Source organism: Magnolia sinica, chromosome 10 (assembly GCF_029962835.1).
Source record: "Magnolia sinica isolate HGM2019 chromosome 10, MsV1, whole genome shotgun sequence".
Taxonomy (NCBI): Eukaryota; Viridiplantae; Streptophyta; class Magnoliopsida; order Magnoliales; family Magnoliaceae; genus Magnolia; species Magnolia sinica.
Genome location: NC_080582.1, coordinates 14689243 through 14712271, shown reverse-complemented (window position 1 = coordinate 14712271; position 23029 = coordinate 14689243). Strand labels below are relative to the sequence as shown.

Sequence of the window (23029 nt, the reverse complement as noted above, 5' to 3'; positions counted from 1 at the left end):
AGCCCAGAAATTAGCCAACCACAACTTGAATTTGAATGTTACTACAGTCGTGCAAGCGCAAAACTCAAATAATATGCCCTTGTACACATCCACCAAAAAAACGCAGGGGGTAGGGGATTGTAACGCCCTGAAAATTGGGGGTCGAGCAAAACTCTACTCCCGAGTTCCAACGCATCACTTATGCAACATAAATAATGATGATTGAATGTTGTCCATATTAGTGCATTTAAACATGAGTGTGATTATACTAAAACAGCATATCATACTCCAGAGTTAATGTAATTTAACAAGCTGTAGACTGAAATATATGCATTTAATTATAAAAACGTTTCACAAATTTTGGAGTATAAGTATGAAACCGGGCTAAATATATACATGTATTGTTTCTAAACATGTAAAATGCAAGAAGTAAATGTGTTAAACTAAACAAGTATCCCAGTAGTCCCTGTGCATCGGTATAAGATCTACATAGATCCGCCCGATAGTTGAACATAGGAGAATTCTTCCTCCTCACATATGAAGTCCAACTTTGCTGTATAGACCTCACCATCACCTGCATCTAAATCAGAGTCTGGGTGATATTTAAAACACCGTCCCAAGTAGGAATGAGTAGCTAATTCAGTGAAACTATAAAAGCAAAGGTTAACATGTTACAATTCAGTCAAGCAGTAATGATAAAGCAGTACAACAATTATGTCCTAAGTACTCTTGTTAATACAAGAATGGTATGTGATAATGATGCATGCCCTCGCCTACACTCCCTCAGCGACTTCATTTCACGTTCGCGCATGGCATCCTCCCGAAACGTGCGCTTCCTCGCCAAAGCACATGCAATGCGGTGCATGATCGTGTTAACCAATACTTAATTAGGTTTATTTATACAGCAGGATTGGGAAGTTAAGGCACCTCCCTTTATATCATTTACTTAAATAATGATCCATCTAGGGTCGTCAATCCTAGTTAATTACATACGATAGGCAGTTCTAGGTCGCTACAGAGAGGCTCGTTACCATCAACGCAGGCCTAGTTTATACTTGAGGTTACTACGGAAAGGCTAGTCACCTTAGTGTAGTCCTAGTGTATACTCAAGGTCACTACGGGCTCGTCACCTGATCGTAAGCCGACAGCTCGAATATAGTGTCCCATACCACTGTATTTGGCTCACGAGTTTGGTTTGCTCACTGGTTACTACTGGGAGGCTCCTTGCCCCAGCGTAGGCCGACATCTCGACCACGGTTCCCATACCACCATGCCCGGCTCATGAGTCTTAGCAGATCATGGTACCAACGTTAAACGGGCTTTTCACTGGTAAGTTTGGTACCTTAAGTTTAAGCAGTAGCATCCATACATGGTGAACATATATTAAGCCAATCGGGTTACTTAACAAGCTCGACTGGTACGAGCATACGTTGAATTAATCGACATGGAGCGCATAAGCACTTCGTATGGCCTAACCACTGTTGATAAGCAGCATATGACTCGGATTCATCGGGCGTATCCATCGTGGCTAAATAGTTTGGCCACCGATCGTGCACCATTACCGATTGCTTGGACTACACTGTAGCCCCAAGCACACTCCGAACACAATAAGCATTCATGTTTGATAGTCAAGATAGCATGTAGCAACCCATTCAAATGTAAATCTTATATAAGCATTTTAACGATCACTTAGAGAACATGTCAACATATATAGGCATTCATCCATAAAGCACATAGTAGTAAGACAGGTTCTATAAAGGAAACTGTAACTATAGATAAGGTCATTGAGAATCTCATCTCAATGCCCTCATTACATGCATTTTCAACAAGCATTTCCTCATTCAAGCATTTTATCAAACACTTAGGCTACACATATCACACATATGTAATAAATTAGTAAAACACATATTACGGCAAATCCTTTCACATAGGAGTTGCCACATGCATAACATTCATGTATTTACAATCAATAATCATGGCGAACACACATCCAAATTCCATATTCATTCAAACCTTTCAACAAACACATGGAATGCATTATAAATCATCATAGTTTATATATAGGCCTGATATACGGAAAACCTCGTATCTAAGCATATGTGATAGCAATCAAGTCAATCATAAATCATTGCTGATATTGAAAGCCTTGAAAACCATAACCTAAACGTTTATAGTCTGCACCTTTCGCCGGTAAACTCTTATCGAACTCAGTTTGTACACTAAGTCTTTGTCTATGACACAACGACAACCTATAGCATGAAATAGGTTAGATATTCCACCATCTGCTTTATTTGAATCCCTAAAACAGGTTAGGGTTAGGATTTCTCACCTAAAAACAGAATCGGAATCGCTAGTATAGCGACACGGAAGCAGTGGTTAGGCACGTGGAGTGGTGGGGTCGAATCCCAGGGACAAACTCCAACTCTCTCTCTCACTTTCTCTCTCTTTCCTTCTCTTTTTGCTCTATTCTCTGTCCTAGGGTTTAAAAATTCTTATGGAATGAGAGAGAGAGAGAGGGTTTAAGGCCCTTATATAGGCCCAGAACTGACCTCAATGGCCTCAGGGCCATGGTATACTTAGGTTATAGCCAAATAGCGACTGTTTCGATCCAACAGAGCTCTTCTGGAGGCCCCTTTCCTGCATACGGTCTGGAAAAAGTTTCCTGACATTGGATCTAAGTCAAGTTAAGTTTTCGGTCTGATCAGATTTACAGATCGATCGCAGAGGACCAGTTTCAGTTCAACGGTCACCGTTACTCGATCAGGGCCACAAGTGCACTGACATGTGTTGAAAATTTTCTCTGATCTGAGGGTGTAGTTGGGTCAGAATCTGACGGTCTGAAACCTTAGATTTGGCCTGCAAGCGAACGACTCAATTCACTTAAGTTTCAGTTCATTTTCTAAAGATATTTGCATTTCTCACACACTTTGCTCTGGGCTCAAGTTATGCGTTTCTGGATATTATTAGGACTTGATTTTTGAGATGGTCGTCAAGCCCAACAAGGCGGTTATAACCGTATAGTTTTGCAGTAATCGAACTTTCGACGCGTGGTCCAGGTCCGATAGGAGTTTCAAGATGCTCCCAAGAGCAACTGGGTTTTGAGATTGCTCCAAGGTTTTTAGGTAATGTAGCGTTAGCGATTCTACTAGTTTTGAGTCTTACAGTTCATATTGAAAGTGGTTCGAGCTAATTTCACAATTAATTTAGTTTAGTACTTAACTAAATTCCATCCAAATTACAACAGAATAAGGTCCTAGGGTAGGAGAGGCTGATCTTTCCAAATAACCTATTTATTTTGTGAGGTTCCATAAGGTTAATGGTCAAAAGCCCATTTTATTTATGTATTTACTATTTACAGTAAGTTTTAGTTTAAGTATTTTTCTTCATCATTTAAACTTTAGGATTTGTGTCTAATGTGAAAGTACTTGGAAAAATCTGAAGAACAAGGTGGTGAAAGGTGAGATTTTGAAGGAAATGGGTTAAAAAGGGATTTTAGACTTTGGGATTGAGTTTTTGAGAAGTAAATAGGGTGTTATGATCGACCCATTGCCTAAGGATGTCTATCTCCAAGTTGGCAAAAATCTGGGATGTTACAATTTACCCCCCCTTAAAAAAATAATTTCATTCTTGAAATTGGCTAAGCGTAATAAGTAAAGATTTTATTATTATATTTGCCTAAGTTTTATTAATTTCAAGTTTATATGCGCGGTAGGGTGTATACTGTCTATTCTAGTCTGGTACATTTTAATCTACCCCCCTTAAAAACTTATCTCTTTATCTTTTGCTTATGCCCTGATGGTTTGCTACAATTTATTTCTTTATCTATTTGGAGTCTTGACGACGATTCCCATCTATTTAGAGTAAGATATATATTTTCAATGGTCGACCAATACGGAGAGACGGTTGTAGTGGGCTTGATCCTGATACATCGATCACTTACCTGACCAGGGTAGAAGGCTCATCGTATCCCTTCCTAGTCCTGGTAGATCCTAGTCTTCTGCTCGGTCAAAGCAGTGAGTCCATTGGTAGTCACCCAGGATTGAGAATTGGGCCAAGCCGCGAATGCTTCGCAGTTGTATATTTTAGTAGCTCCGTAGTCCGATCACTCTAAAAGCTTAGGGAAGGCCCATCACTGAAAGGTTCAAATTTTCTATTTATAAGGTTGCCCTTTAGGTCTTGGTCTAAGAGAGTCCTCGTCTTAATCTATGTCCAAGATAGGGGTTAATAAACACCTTAATAGATCATCCTAAAAGGGTTTCTAATCATATAGAGTTGGCCAAGGCTTCTATTATGTTCGTATTTAACGCGTGGATTTGTGGATACACTGACCTCAGCTCATACCCATTGTTATGAATTATTTTAATACTTAAATCCTAATTGCTGTTATTCCAGTAACTTCATTGTTAACATTCTAAGGAAGGTTCAACTCCTATTTAATGACCATTTAGTGACCTAACCTTTCATCTAACCTGGATCAATTTCCTTCGATCCTGGGCCGGTGGGGCAAGGGCTCCTCACGTTTCTGCTGCGCCACTTTGATCCAATGGATGTACAGACTGACTTAACTAGATTAGGCTCATAATGTTCTACCCCCCTTAAAAATTATTATTATTATTTTTTCTCAAGACTTAAGAATCTATGTCCTGATCCGTATGTCGAAACAAGGTGTAATTTAGGATCCTTGATATAAAATAAGAAACGATCACTCAATACATTGGTTTTCCTTTCATCGATGATGTGTACTATGGCATTGGTACCTATGGTTATAGAAATGAGTTAAAAATGATGGGTGATGTGGTTGATTCAAGGGACGGGTGTGAGTTTGTGGCAAGATGCCTAATTCTACCAAAGGACTCTTACTACGGTCCCGACTTACCCTCTTTAATCATATCTAGTTTAATACCGTAATATAATCTATACATTATTAGTACACAAGGAATTCAGACAAAATAGGTTAACGGGCAGACTATCTTTCTAAATTCATATGCACAATATAGATGCCAGAATTGTCTATGACTCGGGACCCTATTCCTAATTGTCTGTTGCCCATTTGAGAAATTTCTTAGGCCTAAAAAGGAAAAAAATCTCTATCGGTTATATATTCTTAACACTTCTCAAAGGTGAAAAAAATATAAACGTTTGGTTGTAAGTGGTCGGGCCAACACAGAAGGAAAGTTGTGTAGTGGGTCTAAGCCGGTTACTTAGAGAAGCTTATAAGTATCAAGGGGATCCGATGAAGGAATGAGGTCTCCCTCCAACCTAATCAACCCTACTAACTAAGTCTATCCTTTAATCATTTTAGCATAATCAGTCTTTTACATTCCTTAGTATAACCAGTAGCCTAGTCTTAATTTAGGAGTAGCGGTATAGTTGTAATCCGAAGTTTATGCTCATGCACTAGATGATTTCATACCATTTCTAATACAAGAAATTGTTTTATCGCTTAGGGTCAAAAGTTGTCTAATTGAAATTGAGTTGCCTGGACTTGAATTTAACTGTGCTCAAGCACTTCACATATGCCCGTACTAGTTAGAGAGGTCCTAGGGTTCACGTTATTAATTTATCGGATTTCTTATATTGTCAGATTTTATATAATCCTTATTCCTAAGGTCCTAGGGTAGTTCTATACCCTTTTTCGGTACTTTTAGTTAGTATATTATTTTAATTATTTTTATAATTATTCTTCATCAAGTATACTTCATCTCCATCCAATTTCATTTGATTTTGTTTTGTGAAAAAATTCTAAAAATTCTAGAAGCAGCAGCTGTCCAAACTAATGATTTTTGGATAGTTGTCACAACGACCTATTTCTAATTATATTAAAATTTTTACTATATTTTTTACTTATTTTTATATGAAACTAAACTTATCAAGCTTCAATATGAATTTTGAATCACCTAAATCGGAGTTATATTGAGGGAGATATGATTTTTCGAAGTCGGACGAAAAGTGTAGGAAAATTACAGAAAACGGGCCGCCCGACCCGCTGTCCAAAATCGGGGATGCCATCCCCAGTCGCTGGACAGTGGGGGGATGCCTCCCCAAATTGGAGATGTTATCCCCTCCTGGGGACACCGGATGTGAACGGGACCCACCCGGATCCCTCCGATTTGCATCGTTTGGGCCCCCCGAGTCCGTTTGAAGCGTTTTCGGGTCCCATCTCGCTTATATTCACACTTTTCGGGTTCTTTGTATGTGGAATACACCAAATTATTGTCTAAACTCGTCGATTGACGGTCTAGAAAGGAAATAGGATCATCTCATATGAGCACAGACACCTACAGGTCAAATTTCAACGGTCAGTTTCTCATATCAACAGTCAGTTTCATCGACGGGCGAAACCTGGAATCCTATGACTGTTTCTACATTTCATCGCCCCCTCCTAAGTCAGAGTGCATTAGAGTGCATAGTGTTACCATAACCCAAGCCCAGTTTAATCCAAATCATGCTCTAATACCATCTTGTAACGCCCTGAAAATCGAGGGTCGAGAAAAGCTCTACTCTCGAGTTCCAACGCATCACTTATGCAACATAGATAATGATGATTGAATGTTGTCCATATTAGTGTATTTAAACATGAGTGAGATTATACTAAAACAACATATCATACTCCAGAGTTAATGTAATTTGGCAAGCGGAAGACTGAAATATATGCATTTAATTATGAAAACGTTTCATAAATTTTGGAGTATGAGTATGGAACCGGGCTAAATATATACATGTATTGTTTCTAAACATGTAAAATGCAAGAAGTAAATGTGTTCAACTAAACAAGTATCCCAGTAGTCCCTGCGCATCGGTATGAGATCTACATAGATCCGCTCGATAGTTGAACGTGAGAGAATCCTTCCTCCTCGCTTACGAAATCCAACTCTGCTGTATAGACCTCACCATCACCTGCATCTAAACTAGAGTCTGGGTGGTGTTTAAAACATCGTCCCAGGTGGAAATGAGTAGCTAATTCAGTGGAACTATAAAGCAAAGGTTAACATGTTATCAATTCAGTCAAGCAGTAATGATAAAGTAATACAACAATCATGTCCTAAGTACTCTTGTTAATGTAAGAATGGTATGTGATAATGATACATGCCCTCGTCTACACTCCCTGAGCAACTTCATCTCACGTTTGCGCATGACATCCTCCCGAAACATGCGCTTCCTCGCCAAAGCACATGCAATGCGGTGCATGATCGTGTTAGCTAATACTTAATTAGGTTTATTTATACAGTAGGATTAGAAAGCTAAGGCACCTCCCTTTATATCATTTACTCATACAATGATCCATCTAGGGCTGTCAATCCTAGTTAATCGCATACTATAGGCAGTTCTAGGTCACTACGGAGAGGCTCGTCACCATCAGCGCAGGCCTAGTTTATACTCGAGGTTACTACGAAAAGGCTAGTCACCTTAGTGTACTCCTAGTGTATACTCGAGGTCACTACGGGCTCATTACCTGATCGTAGGCCGACAGCTCGAATACAGTGTCCCATACCACTGTATTTGGCTCACAAGTTTGGTTTGCTCACTGGTTACTACGGGGAGGCTCCTCGCCCCAGCGTAGGCTGACATCTCGACCATGGTGTCCCATACCACCATGCCCGGCTCGTGAGTCTTAGCGAATCATGGTACCAAGGTTAAACGGGCTTTTCACTGGTAAGTTTGGTACCTTAGGTTCAAGCAGTAGCGTCCATACATGGTGAACATACATTAGGCCAATCGGGTTACTTGAAAAGCTCGACTGGTACGAGCGTACGTTGAATTAATTGACATGGAGCACATAAGCACTCCGCGTGGCCTAACCACTGTCGACAAGCAGCGTACGACTCGGATTCATCGGGCGTATCCATCGTGGCTAAACAGTTTGGCCACCGATCGTGCACCATTACCGATTGCCTGGACTACACCATAGCCCACGCACACTCCGAACACAATAAGGATTCATGTTTGATAGTCAAGATAGCATGTAGCAACCCATTCAAATGTAAATCTTATATAAGCATTTTAAACGATCACTTAGAGAACATGTCAACATACATACGCATTCATCCATAAAGCATATAGTATTAAGACAGGTTCTATAAAGGAAACTGTAACTATAGATAAGGTCATTGAGAATCCCATCTCAATGCCCTCATTACATGCATTTTCAACAAGCATTTCCTCATTCAAGCATTTTATCAAACACTTAGGCTACACATATCACACATATGTAATAAATTAGTAAAACACATTTACGGCAAATCCTTTCACATAGGAGTTGCCACATGCACAACAGTCATGTATTTACAATAAATAATCATGGCGAACACACATCCAAATTTCATATTCATTCAAACCTTTCAACAAACATATGGAATGCATTATAGATCATTATAGTTTATATATAGGCTTGATATACAGAAAACCTCCTATCTAAGCATATGTGATAGTAATCAAGTCAATAATAAATCATTGCTGACATTGAAAGCCTTGAAAACCATAACCTAAACGTTTATTGTACGCACCTTTCGCCGGTAGACTCGTATCGAACTCAGTTTGTACACCAAGTCTTTATCTACGGCACAACAGCAACCTATAGCATGAAATAGGTTAGCTATTCCACCATCTGCTTTATTTGAATCCCTAAAACAGGTTAGGGTTAGAATTTCTCACTTGAAAACGGAATCGGAATCGCCGGTATAGCGACACGAAAGCAGTGGTTAGGCACGTGGAGTGGTGGGATCGAATCCCAGGGACAAACTCCAACTCTCTCTCTCTCTCTCACTTTCTCTCTCTTTCCTTCTCTTTTTGCTCTATTCTCTGTCCTAAGGTTTAAAAATTCTTATAGAATGAGAGAGAGAGGGTTTAAGGCCCTTATATAGGCCCAGAACTGACCTCAATGGCCCCAGGGCCATGGTATACTTAGGTTATAGCTAAATAGTGACTGTTTCGATCCAACGGAGCTCTTTTGGAGGCCCCTTTCCTGCATACGGTATGGGAAAAGTTTCCTGACATTGGATCTAGGTCAAGTTAAGTTTTCGGTCTGATTGGATTTACAGATCGACCGTGGAGGACTAGTTTTAGTTCAACGGTCACCGTTACTCGATCAGGGCCACAAGTGCACTGACATGTGTTGGAAATTTTTCCTGATCCGAGGGTGTAGTTGGGTCAGAATCTGACGGTCTGAAACCTTAGATTTGGCCTGCAAGCAAATGACTCAATTCACTTAAGTTTCAGTTCATTTTCTAAAGATATTCGTGTTTCTCACACACTTCACTCTGGGCTCAAGTTGTGCGTTTCTGGATATTATTAGGACTTTATTTCCGAGATGGTCGTCAAGCCCAACAAGGCGGTCATAACCATATAGTTTTGCGGTAATCGGACTTTCGACGCACGGTCCAGGTCCGATACGGAGTTTCAAGATACTCCCGAGAGCAACTGGGTTTTGAGATTGCTCCTAGGTTTTCAGGTAATGTAGCGTTAGCGATTCTACTAGTTTTGGGTCTTGCAGTTCATATTTAAAGTGGTTTGAACTAATTTCATAATTAATTTAGTTTAGTACTTAACTAAATTCCATCCTAATTACGACAGAATAAGGTCCTAGGGTAGGAGAGGCTGATCTTTCCAAATAACTTATTCATTTTGTGAGATTTCATAAGGTTAATGGTCAAAAGCCCATTTTATTTATGTATTTACTATTTACAATAAGTTTTAGTTTAAGTATTGTTCTTCATCATTTAAACTTTAGGATTTGTGTCTAATGTGAAAGTACTTAGAAAAATCTGAAGAACAAGGTGGTGAAAGGTGAGATTTTGAAGGAAATGGGTTAAAAATGGATTTTATACTTTGAGATTGAGTTTTTAAGAAGTCAATAGGGTGTTATGATCGACCCATTGCCTAAGGACGTCTATCTCCAAGTTGGCAAAAATTCGGAATGTTACAGGGATGTTATGAAGGACATTCCATCTAGTTAAAGGATCCAAGCATGTTCTTATGACCCATAAGACTAAATGTTCCAAGTCAGCAACTAGTCAATGGCCGTAAATAAATGAAAATCTAACAGACACCAAAATTATTAGGTGATAACCAACTCTCCTCTTCTCTCATGTAATGAAATGCTCACCGAACATATTCATGGGCCCGTGAAACAATATCTCCCTCTGTACACAACAGCCTGTACTCGAAGCTTTCCTGCAAAAATAGACAGAGGAACCAAACCAATCACGTCAGCTGATACTCCAAATAACAGCATAGTTTTACAGAACCAAATAACTCATTAGAATGAAAAAAATTCAAATATGTCTATCCACCCAGTGAACAACAAGCTTAGTAGCAAATTTCTAATAGTTTATATGATTTGTAAAAATCAATGTTCTGCCACCAAATGTTAATGGGATGGTAGACAGTAAAATAGTACATGAGAATCAACAATGACCATAACAAAGCCCAAACGCATAAAGGTGGATAAACTACGTTGAGATTGATCTCTGAAATACAGTTCCCCATTGCATGATAAAAATAAATAGATCGCCAACTTTAATATCTCTATATCATTACTGAATAAAAATAGAAAAAACAATAAAGAATTGAATAGTCTGACATACTCTTTCCCCTTCTTCAGACTTAATCAAGGCTAAAACTGAAAGTATTTCAGTTGGGTATTTCTGCAATTTGTAAAAACAATTATGAGCTTGACCAATGATTTCTAAAAGAAATAGTACGGAATAGAGACACCCAAATAAAGGGCTAGTACCTTCAAATCCGAATCTGCCATTGTTTCATAAAATACTAATGGGAATGAATGAATTTCAGATGCTTTGAAACAGATATTATTGAGCTTGTTGTCACCATAATCATAAGTTAATGTTTGGAATTGTTATATTGCACTGGCAGTTCGATATAGTTCACCTGTTTTATCTAGTGCAATTTGTGGTAATCCTAACGTTTTCAGCAATATTTATGGGGGCCCTTAAGAAGCAATGACCATTGGACTTTTCCGACCTTATGGTTAATAAATAATACAAGGGGCCATAGTAAGAGCAAATATATGATGGTTGGGATCTCAAAATCTAGAAGATTTTTAATTTGCTTATCCCTAATCCACTCTGCATTAAATAACATCGATGGTCTAGATCAATGAAAAATTGGTACCACTAATATGAAATGGGCGCTTAGGATTCTATTCCTATTGTGATTTATTAACACTCTATGGTGTTATTTGGATTTGGGCAAACTTGTGCTGCAACAAGCAGTTAGAATAACTGTACATGTCCATGATTTGTTTAACTCCTTTGACGGGAACTGCATTTTTGGATTAGTTATGGTTATATGACCACTAGACCATGGATTGGGCATCTTTGATGGAGAGTGGAACTACTTGTCAATATCAGTTTATGTTTTGGATGCCCGTGAAGATTTACACTTATTCATGCAGTTATGTGACATGTTCCAAAGTGTCACGTGTACAATCATCCAAGTTCAAGCATCCCAGTGTGCATGTGTCATCATCAATCTTCTTCTTCTTCTTCTTTTTTTTTCCCAAAAAGTGGGGACTAGCCCCCTGTATCTTTGTTAATTTGAAACAAGGATGTACAGATTGAACTTTCGGGTGGGCTACACAATTACATTGGGCCTCACCTATCATTTTGCCTAATTGGCAAATGGAAAAAAGGAGAAAAAGGAAAGAAGGAACTGGAGGAGAAGGAACTGCTTCAAGCGAGGAAAATCTGGATTTCGCTGAAGTCAGGGACCCGCAACTGTCCCATATTAGCATCAATAGGAGGGACTCATGCAACTGGTTGGCCCTGCTGCACAGCACACAGCCAAACACCTACATGCCGCTAGCTGCAAAGCTTCATTCCACCTCAATCTTCAGCCTCAACCAAACTGCCATCAATCATCAGCCTAGTAGCACACCCCCAGTCAAGCATCAGTCCTATTAGAATGTCGTTGCAGCCAGTCATCCCCAGCAATGGCGTCTCAGACAGACAGTCCTGAATCATGTGCAGAAAAACAGGGGCCCATCTGCAGGAAAAATTTAGAGATTCTCAGCCCACTCCCTTCTCAGTTATCTTGCTCATAATCAGTCCTACACCCGCTTTATCCAGCACTAGAGAGCCTCTAATGCTTTTTGGAAGGGCAGCTTTGTTACAATAGAGCTTGTTTGGGCACCTGTCTCTTGCGATCTTCGCCAGACCACCTGCAACCGAATTACCTTCTCGGAGGGTGTGAGAAAAAAGCAGGTTGAGAGGCCGAATCAATCTTTGAATGATGCCCATATGGTACCATATGCTTTAGCATCCTGAGACTCGTGGGTTTGTGGCCGCTTCTACAATGATTCGGGAGTCAGTTTCAACTATGATGTCGGATAAACCCATCGCTTCGCAGTACTTTAGCCTGTCATCATCAATCTTTGAGCACTAAAAAATGTGGCACTTGTGCACATGTGCAAACATGCCACCAACCAATCGAGTTTGACAAACAAGGGATGAAACTACTCCTTATTGAATCAAAAACTCTCTGTCCATCCGAATCCCCCTGTCGAGCAAGACCCTATCCACATCTGGTTATGGTAAGCAAGTCTATTAGTACACTTAACTTGTTTATTTAAGGCGAATAACTTCAACCATAGTGAGAGCGATGCTCTGTCTTTTGGTATGAACTTCATAGAGCTTCTAAGTCATAACTCAAAGCTAGTGCATTAAGCAAGTCCAGTGCTATTGGGTTAGAGAATTCCCTCATCTAAACAAGTATAGACCATGGAAACTTATTGCTATTAGGGTCTGCAACCATTTGATTCATTGCTTCTGTCTTGTAACCTTTAGGCCTGGTAGTAACAACCTGTCCATGACCCTACTAACCTTGACAGCATGCTGTGGATTGCTGATCATACAGAGCTTGCCTAAATCCAAACAGGCCCCATGATTCCTTTTAAATTTGTATGAGAGAATACCAAAATAATTGAGATCTGGTAAGGAAATGAAAGTTTCGAGAATGTTTGTCCTAGTTTAATTGGAGTGGGCCATTCACCTGGTGCATGACCATTGACTGGTAAGAGTACCCAAGGTTCTTGACTGAAGACTTAACATTCGCCTACAACATTCTATGCTTATCTACAAGATCTACAAGCGTGTGGCATTTGTGTTTCATTGGTTAGAATTTTACCTTTTCGTTTTACGATTATCTTTTTATTATAAAAAGTTTCATTGGTTAGATTTTACCTTTTCCTTTTACGATTATCTTTTTATTATAAAAAGTCTACTGTGGTACTGATGAATTTATCCAATTTTTTGGGCATCTTCTTCCACATACTTAAATGCTGCCGTCACTTTTTTCTTAGCAGTGCACACCCACAATAAACGAGCACCGGTATCTTCACTGTTTGGATTAGGTTAGAATTTTTTTTTTTGACACTTCCATCCACTAATAAGGACTTTGATTATTTAATTTCCTATACATATAAGTGTTAACGCAATATCTACTTCTTCATTTACCTCTTCTAGAAGTTTTGGTTTTTCTGCTCAATCGTGGTTAATCCAACTGTCCGGTTGTGATCCACCAAGTTACTAGTATGTATGTGTTAAATGCAACACAATTGTGGTGAAAACAACCTCTTGAGCCTCACAATGATGTGTTGATGACATCCACTTCGGCCATCATGGACACCCTCCCATGTTTGGCTAGGGGCCCAAAATCATGTCAATCCATGACTTGGGCTACACCATAGGGAACTTGAGAGTGCACACCCTCCTCCCAATCATTCTTGCTTGTGTGGCCTGAGTCATGGATTGGCCTGATTTTTGGGCCCATGGCCAAACAAGAGAGAGCATATGTGATGGATAGAGTGAATGTCATTAACACATCATGGTGAGACTCACACAACTCATTTGCACTATAATTATAGTGAAAACATTTGCACTAAACAAAGGTTGAAGGTGTTCTGAGTAATTCCAACTGCTCAAAGTCTCTCTCTCTCTCTCTCTCTCTCTCTCTCTCTCTCTCTCTCTCTCTCTATGCAATGAGATTCAAACCAATTCAGATGTTCTAAAATACATCTATATTAATCCCTTGCAAGCTTTGAAATGCCAGTGAATTGTGCCTTAAACAATGACCATTTTCTCGAAACGACTTGCTTGACACTGCATTCCTCATAATGGCTACAAGTTCTTAGAATGCCTGCTTGTTACCATGGGCAAAGGCTAAAGATGGGGTTCTTACAGATATATGTAATCTGGTTTTGTTTTTTTGAAAATTTCCAATAAATAGCATTATATATATATATATATATATATATAGATCTAAGCCTGATGTTATCAACTTTAGCTTATCGCGTTGTTCAAATGTTGTTTTCTGCCATACCTCTGTTTTGATCTTTGATATCTGAATTAGTTACAAATCTCAGTTGAAATATACACGTAACATGAACACATTCATACATATGTACATTATGTAAAAGACCACCCCAAGTTTTTTACCCCTTTAATGGTTAATTGAATGGTTGACATGTATCTTGACCATATCACTACAAGAGCAAAAGCTTCATGAAGATTTCTATGGTTAGCTAGTCTCATGAGTAGTAGATCAAGCCACAGGTGAGCAGACACAAGTTTCAGACAATCAAATCATATCTGCAATCTTAGATCCATGGATAGAAGTCTCCATCTACTCTTGGATATCATACATAGCCCAAGGAACCAAGAAAAGGTCATCCAAATGTCACCATACATTGACCACTAAAATGGCTCAAAAGCTGGCAAGCAACTGGCCCAGCCACACAACTAAATCTAAGCCACTGGCGTTGGTCACACAACTAGGGCCATGGAGAAAAACATTGGTCACACAGACAGAATCCGAGTAACCAGCTCTGGTCATGCAACCAGAGCTCAAGAGACCAGCCTCGTCATTCAACCCAGGTTGGGCCAGCACGGTCTGATTGTGCTGCTTGACCCCATGATTGCTATTTAGAGGTTGGTTTCCAATGGTTGCAACCACCAAGAACATGGGATTGTGCAATTCCCCTTTTGCTTGCTAACACATCTATTGGAGGGCAATAAACATTCCCTCTTTCAAACAAAAAAAAAAACAAAAAAAAAAAAGGAAGAAGAAAAAGAAGGAGAAAAAATTGCGATGCTTCTGCTTGATTGACAATCTTCGACAGACCACAAATCGCGAATTCTTCAAATCATGTTCCCATTGTGATTTATTACAGTCTATGGTGTTGTTTGGATTTGGGCAAATTTGTGCTGCAACAGGCAGTTAGAATAACGATACATGTTCATGATCTGTCTAACTCCTTTGTACGTGGGAAGTGATGCATTTTTGGAAGTCAGAAGAAGAGAACTATTGGATTGTATGTAAATCCCCTGATTCGTACCCACTGGTAGTATGACTCTCTCTCCCCTTTGATTCTGCTTCATTTATCATCCATTAAAACCATGGAAATATTTTATTATTGATTTATTTATTTTTGCAGGGATCCCAAAGCTAGTTTTTATGCTACTTAGCTTTTCATTTGTAAACTGAGATGAGCTGAAGCTTTTCTGTATTTGAGACAACCCAAAAGGGTTGAATATATAGAGATTACAGTCATCCATACAAGGAAAATAATAAACTCAGAATCCTCTATACAAGGTATACTAGCTATACAAGATATACAAGATATACAAGGCATGTGAGCCTGTCTAACATCCCCCCTCAAACTAATGCTGGTCATCGACAAGTAAAAGTTTGCCAACTAGAAATGAGTGATGTGCAGAAGTGAGGGACTTGGTGAGAATGTCTGCAATCTGATCATGGGATGCAACATGTGGAAGAGAAATGAGCCCAGACTGAAATTTCTCGCGGATAAAGTGACAGTCAACTTCAATATGCTTCGTCTGTTCATGAAAAACCGGGTTAGAGACAATCCGAATGACACTTAAATTATCAACATGGAGTGTAGTAGGATTCTACAGAGGAACACCCGAGTCGGAAAGAAGTCCACGTAACCAGACAAGCTCACTACACGCAGCGGACATCGCCCGATATTCGGCTTCTGTGCTTGATTTGGAAACAGTGGCCTACTTCTTACACTTCCAAGAGATGAGAGAAGTGCCGAGAAAAACACAGTAGCTAGTGGTAGATCATCGTGTGATAGCGCAACCTGCCCAATCAGCATCCGAATAAGCACAAAGATCTAGAGTCGCCGTGGAGGAGAAGAATAGCGATTGATCTAGAGTTCCACGTAAGTACCGTAGGATGCCCAACACCGCAGTTATATGAAGAGTCCGAGGAGCAGAAATAAACTGACTAATGACTTGAACAGCATAGGCAATATCAGGGTGAGTCATGGTTAAGTAAACCAGACTCCCAACCAAACGGCGGTATAAGTCGGGACGTGTAAGCAAATCACCATCATCACGGCCATATTGAACGTTAAGTTCTAAGGGAGTCTGAACTGTCTTCTGATCCGTCAATGATGCCAAGGCGAGAAGATCCTTGGTATATTTACGCTGGCTGACCAGGATCTCACGTTTAAAACGTGAAATTTCAAGCCCAAGAAAATATGTGAGATAGCCGAGGTCCTTCATTTTGAAGGAGGATTGCAGAACTTCCTTTAAAACCAAGATGCTAGTAGCATCACTACGAGTCAGAAGTAGGTCATCAACATAGACAAGGACAATGACAATTCCGCGAGCAGTGGTGCGCAAAAATAAGGATGGGTCATGACCACTTTGAGTAAAGCTGGCACCTGTAACAACATCGTGAAAGTATTGGAACCATGCCCGAGGTGCCCGTTTGAGGCCATACAGGGCTTTCTTCAGGCGACATACCTTATTGTCAGGGATTAAGGAAACAGGAGGAGGTTTCAAATATACTATTTCTTGAAAGTCTCCATGAGGAAAAGCATTTTTCACATCCATCTGAGAAAGTGGCCAAGAGCGGACGGACGATATTGTCAGAAGAGTACGAACAGTTTTCATCTTAGCCACAGGAGCGAATGTCTTATCGTAATCAATTCCGTATTCCTGTTTGTATCCCTGAGTGACAAGTCGAGCCTTGTATCTATCTAATGATCCATCATACTTGAGCTTAATAGAATAAATCCATTTGCTACCAATTAACTGTTGGTCAGCGGGTCGAGTGACAATGTCCCATGTATGATTATCATCTAATGCCACAAGTTCTTCTGTCATAGCCTTCTTCCAACAATCATGAGTGGTTGCCTAAGAGTATGAAGTAGGAATAGAAACAGTATCCAGAGTAGCATTCATGGCAGGCATAGAGCATATCAAGCGATCAGGCGCTTGATGTACACGATCAGAATGACGTACCGAGGTAGGTTCAGGATCTGCAACAGGTACAGTAGGTTCGGGTTGAGTAATAGGTAGCGGATCTGTACATGGTCAACGCGAGTAAACCTGCAACGGACGAGGGAGAGTACTCGAGGCAAAAGGAATATCAGGAAAGGTGGTTAGACCGGGAGATTTTGGGGCGTGTGAAGGAGGAAGAGCTGAATGAAAGGCAATATATTTAAGAAAAACAACATGTCGTGAAACCCGAACACGACATGCGACCTGATCATAACATCGAAAACCCTTCTAAGTTTCTCCAAATCCCAAGTACATACATTTGATCGATTTTGGAGATATTTTATTATGCTCACGTGAAGCCAAGTGAACATAACAAACACAACCAAAAACACGAAATGTGGAATATGTAGGAGGTAAGTCGTTGAGAACAAAGTATGGAGATTTACTGTTCAGAACATTGGTTGGCATTCGGTTAATCAAGTAGATTGAATGTAACATTGCTTCCGCCCAGAAAGAATGAGGAACACTCATAGCTGTCATCAGGGTGTTGGCAGTTTCAACAATATGACAATTTTTTCGTTCAGTCACCCCGTTCTGTTGTGGAGTATCAGAACAGGTGGTTTGATGAATAATCCCATGACTCTGAAGAAATGTACGAAAATCAGTTGAGAGATATTCCCCCCTGAGTCAGAGCGAAGAGTTTGTATTGGAACCCGAAATTGAGTCTTCATCATCGAGTGAAATATCTTAAATTTTTCAAAAACCTGTGACTTCGAGTGCAGAAAGTAAATCCAGGTGTAACGTGTGAAATCATCAATGAATATAACATAGTAACGTAACCCAGAGAGAGACATAATAGGTGAAGAACCCTAGACATCTGTATGCACTAGTTCAAACATAGAAGATGATTTTGTAATACTTAGAGGAAAAGGAATACACTTACTTTTTGAAAGACAACAAGATGAGCAAGAATAATCCAAATCATTTTTATTAAGAAAAACAATCCCTAACATGCCAGAAGAAAATAACTGAATTAATCGATTGGAATATGGATGACCCAGGCAAAAGAGCCACAGTTTCCACAATTTATTTGCCGAACAAATATTTGATGAAGATGCAGAAAAGAAACAATGAGCCAGAGTGACAGATCGATCAAAGTCCAGCACTTACAGACGACCATGCCGCCTACCCATCCCAAGTACCTTTCCCGTTGCCAGATCCTGTACAAAACAACAGTTGGGAAGAAATATGACTAAGCAGTTATTAGCTGTGAGTTGACCAACTGAAATTAAATTGGAGGAGAGGTTTGGAACATGAAACACATCATGAAGGGTGAACTGGCGATGAGCAGAAGGAGAGAAAGTCAATGATCCAACGGACTGAATAGGTAATCTAGTGCCATCTGCAGTAGAAATAGCCTGATTTCCGGTGTACGGACGAATATCACGAAGATGAGATACATCACCAGTTATATGATTGGAAGCACCCGAATCGAAGAACCATGTAGAAGATGATTGGGATATACCTGACATCCCGGCCGCAGAAAGAGCCTGAACGATTTGCTGGAGCATTGCAGGAGTCAAAGGTGATAAAAGACCTTCAACAGAAATAGTAGATGCAGAATCACTAATAGACGGCTCAGAAGAAATAGTGGTAGCAGTAGCAGAAAGATCACGACCACAACCACGACCACAACCACCACGTCCACGGTCAAAAGAAGATGCATAGGCACGTGTACGGCAGTCCTGAATACCATGACCAGTTCGTCGACAATAAGGGCACCATTCTTTATATTGAGCAACAACATGACCCACCTTATTGCAGCCGCGACAAGTCAAAGGAATGGAACCACGTATAGTAGTGGACACAGTAAGCACCATATCAGATGATCCCGGAGTTGAGGAAGGAAGAGAGAGAACTTTCAGTCATTATTCCTCAGCTAATAAATCATTAATAACCGAATTCATGGAAGGAAGAGGGCTACGGTTCAAGAAAGCAGCCCGACAATGCTCAAATTCCGGACGCAGCTTCATAAGAAATTGTCTTACTTGCGCACTCTCGCGCATAGATTGGAATATCTTAAAGTCATGAGGAAATGTTGGATCCATCATAGCCATCTCTGTCCAAATAGTGACAATTTTGGAGTAAAATGATTGAATATTGTCATCACCCTGAGTAAGGTTAACGAGATCTTGTTCCAGGTGATATAAACGGGCCGCATTACTCTATTGATAAATTGTCTGGAGATGCTCCCACATTGCCTTAGCAGTGCGATGAGGTGTGAGGCCAATAGCAATAGACCGATCGACCGAATCGAGAATCCAGGAAAAAATCCGTCCATTGTTCATGTCCCAATCAGCTAATTTGTCGGCATCTGTGGAAGTGGGGATAGGAACAGATCCATCAATGAGTCCCCACAAACTACGAACCTTGAGGAAGTTCTGAAAATGGATGGCCCATAGAGAATAGTTGGTACCATCAAAACTACAACGTGGGGCCTCTGTACGTGATGAGTTCTTGTCCATTGATTGGAAGTAATGTAAAGCACACAAGGAGTTGCAACAGAAGGAAAAAAGTTATAGATGTACCATACAGCAACAACAACAACAACAATAGGTTCTGGATCTGGAGCTGAATTGGGATCTGGAACTGGATCTGAATCTGGTTCTGGATCTGGAGCGAGATGATCAGAGGGGCACTGGAGCGGATCGGATCTGGATCTGGATCGGGACGAACAGAGGATCGGGACCAACAGCAACAGGTTCAGATCTGGATCTGGATTGGGACGACGCAGATGCACAAATGGGTCGAGCAGAGACACCGGACAACGTAGATGCATAGACGCAGATGCACAGATGCAGAGGAATCGAGCAAAGGGACTGGACGATTCAAAGGGCAGAGGGGCCGGATGAGTAGAGGGGTCGTCGGACGACGCAGTAGGGGCCGCCGGACGAGCAAGTACAGTGGCCGGACGCAGCAGGGATGGTCGGACGACACAGCAGGGGTGGCCAGATGACGCAGGGGCGGTTGGACGGGCAGTGACAGTGGCTGGACGCAGCAGGGATGGGGGCCGGACACAGCAGGGGTAGTTACTGGACGACGCAGAGGCGGTTTTGGATCAATGGGGCTTTGATACCATGTAAACTGAGAGGAGCTGAAGCTTTTCTGTATTTGAGACAACCCAAAGGAGTTGAATATATAGAGATTACAGTCATCCATACAAGGAAAATAATAAACTCAGAATCCTCTATACAAGGTATATTAGCTATACAAGATATACAAGGCATGTGAGCCTGTCTAACATCATTTCCCCTTGCATCTTCTGATTTAGGAGCTGAGACTCCCGAAAATGAGTTTATAATGAACTACCTACATCTCTCACAGGTTCATTGTCTGCTTCTCTACTAGATGTGTAATGCTAGCAGTTGATGTGCATCTGCAGACACCAAAGAAATCAGCGCACATGCTGACCTGTCACAACTGCATGAGATTCAAGCCATTCATTAGGATGGCATGCCTTGTCTCAATGATAGACTGGTCAACTCATCAGGTGGGCCACATGAACAAATTACAGTCAGTTACAGAATGGATAACAGATGGTCTACATTCAATGTGCATGTGCTGTTCACATGGGTGCATTCACTGCAGGATCTACCTGATGAGTGGCTTGGAGTTATATACATGTGTCATGTGTGGTGCTTGTTTAGCATTGGGAGATGCATGTGCATGGAGCAAAGCTCTAGCTAAGTTATTAATCTGTTGGGTATTCAAACCACCTCGCAGACTCAAGAGAAAGATTGAAGACAGAAGTAGACACCACAGTACTAGATGATGAGGCTTTCAACATGGAAGCAGCGCTTGACAGATACATCTTAAGGCTTATCCCAGCTGTTGCAACAGTAAGAATTTAAAGATTAAAGATAAAAGATTTCACAATGGAAAATGAATGATCTTTCTAGGCTCATGATATGAAAGCTGTTCTTGACTGGATGAGTTGTTATTTCAGGTGATAAAGTGCTATGGAACTTGCCGGACTACTGTTACAAGTAGCCGAGGGGTGCGATCAAGCTTGTTACTTCCCTGAAGCTTCCGATTTCAGCAGAGTGGTTAAATGGAATACTAGAGGTAGGCATGTCCTTTACTTGTTCATCAGTTCATTATGGAGTAAACCATGACTGATTCTAGCTGCACATTATTATTTCATCTCCATTATATGGAAGGAATGTGATGTCTACCCCCTGGAGTAGGATTTGGATTCCACACTGCATATGTTCCAGTACTGGAATGTCTGACGTCCATGCCATTCATCTGGTGGGTTCTGTCGTCAGGTGGTCACCTGCAGAAATGGATGGCTAATCAGGATGGACCCAACCATGTTCGACAAATCGGTGTTCCCCATGCTGACCAGACCAGCCTAGTACATACCGGGCTCACCTTATAAATGGCTCAGATCTTGCACATGTTTCACATTGGCATGTGTGGGGAGAGTAGGATTTGTTCTCCTATTCCCTTTTCTCATATCCAGTGATTGCAACATTCCCAGTATGGGCTATATATTGGTTAATAATATCGATGTCCAACAGTGCCAATACAAAATTGGGTTGTAGTTGGGGAACTTAGAGTATCGATTAATGTATCGATTATATCTCGATGCATTACGATATTCTAAAATTCGTTGTTATAAGTTTCTTGTTATCATCAATATATATCACACGTATCAGCGATATCGCACTTGCGTCGGTCTTACTGTGAAAAAATTTGAAAACTTCACCAAAAATCCACAAAAAATGATTTTTTCTAAACTTTTTTGCTAGGATTATGTTGTTAAGGAGATCTTGACAAATCCTTTTCATTTGTTTGGAGAGAGAAGAAGATTTGGATTCATAAATCAAAATCGGAGAGCATGTGGTCCCAGAAACTCAATCGATAAGTTTTTTTCTAATTTAAATTGGTTGGAATTTGTGTAGTAAAGTTAGTAATCCATGATTTTGTATGTTTTGCATGTTCAATTATGGATTTTAACCTTTGATTTTTAAATTGGGAAAAATGGGGGAATTCTGATTTCACCCATTTAACTTGTAATTAGAGTGGAAAAAGCAGGTGAGAGTCTTTGAAGGCTGATTTACAGATTACAGGTTGGACATCTTTCCTGGATCTACATAGGTGTAGGCACCCCAGCCTAGCTGTGCTTAGATGCAATTTAGTTCCCAAGCAGCTGCCTCTAGTGATGCTCTAGGGTCAAGTAACTAGGTCAATTACCATTTTAATGCCCTGTAGTAAGAGGTAGATAGAGAAAGGCCAGGGTTGTGATCATCAAATTGTGTTTTACTGATTGGTGAGGAATCTTCTCTAGTCTCTAATTCTGTTTCTACAAATTTAGTAAATCTGCTGATCCTCTGCTACATAGAATGCTACAGTAGCGGACTACAATACTTATTCAGGGCTTATTTAGTGTTTTCCACTTGTAAAAAATATACGGCTTTGATTAGAATAAACAAAGGGCTAAGTTTTTTTTTTTTTTTTTTAAATTCTGTAATTGCTGGATTTATGATTGGTTTTCTTTCTCGACTATCCATTTCAGTTGTGATTTTGTTTTGTGGGATCATGGGTGAATCAGAGGATAATTTGAACAATCAGCCCTAGTTTGCACCTGAAAATTCTCTTATTAGCTTTGCTTGTTGTGTAATTTGTGATTGAGCACACAAGTTTTTTGTTTTCTTGTGATATTTAGTTTTACACTTGGGTTATGATATGCACTCACAGCTGTAAACGTTCATTTT

The 23029-nt window shown here is 40.3% G+C and overlaps 2 protein-coding genes across 11 annotated transcripts in view; both read left to right on the top strand.

Moving 5' to 3' along the window:
* The window catches only part of LOC131258042 (protein STRICTOSIDINE SYNTHASE-LIKE 10-like), a 136326-nt gene that overhangs the window by 4499 nt on the left and 108798 nt on the right, over positions 1-23029 (top strand). For 3 of the 10 annotated variants that reach the window (XR_009177812.1, XR_009177810.1, XR_009177815.1), the window contains exons 2-3: positions 21033-21148; positions 21256-21507. The gene's annotated coding sequence lies outside the window, so the exon portion shown is untranslated. Of the gene's footprint in view, positions 1-14255; positions 15338-20552; positions 20800-21032; positions 21149-21255; positions 21508-22063; positions 22585-23029 lie in introns of those variants that run through there. The other 7 variants (XR_009177818.1, XR_009177817.1, XR_009177820.1 and 4 more) reach the window with 6 other exon arrangements.
* LOC131258043 (uncharacterized) overlaps positions 1-23029 on the top strand; it is a 96452-nt gene that overhangs the window by 46710 nt on the left and 26713 nt on the right. The gene's annotated exons all lie outside the window — the stretch shown is intronic.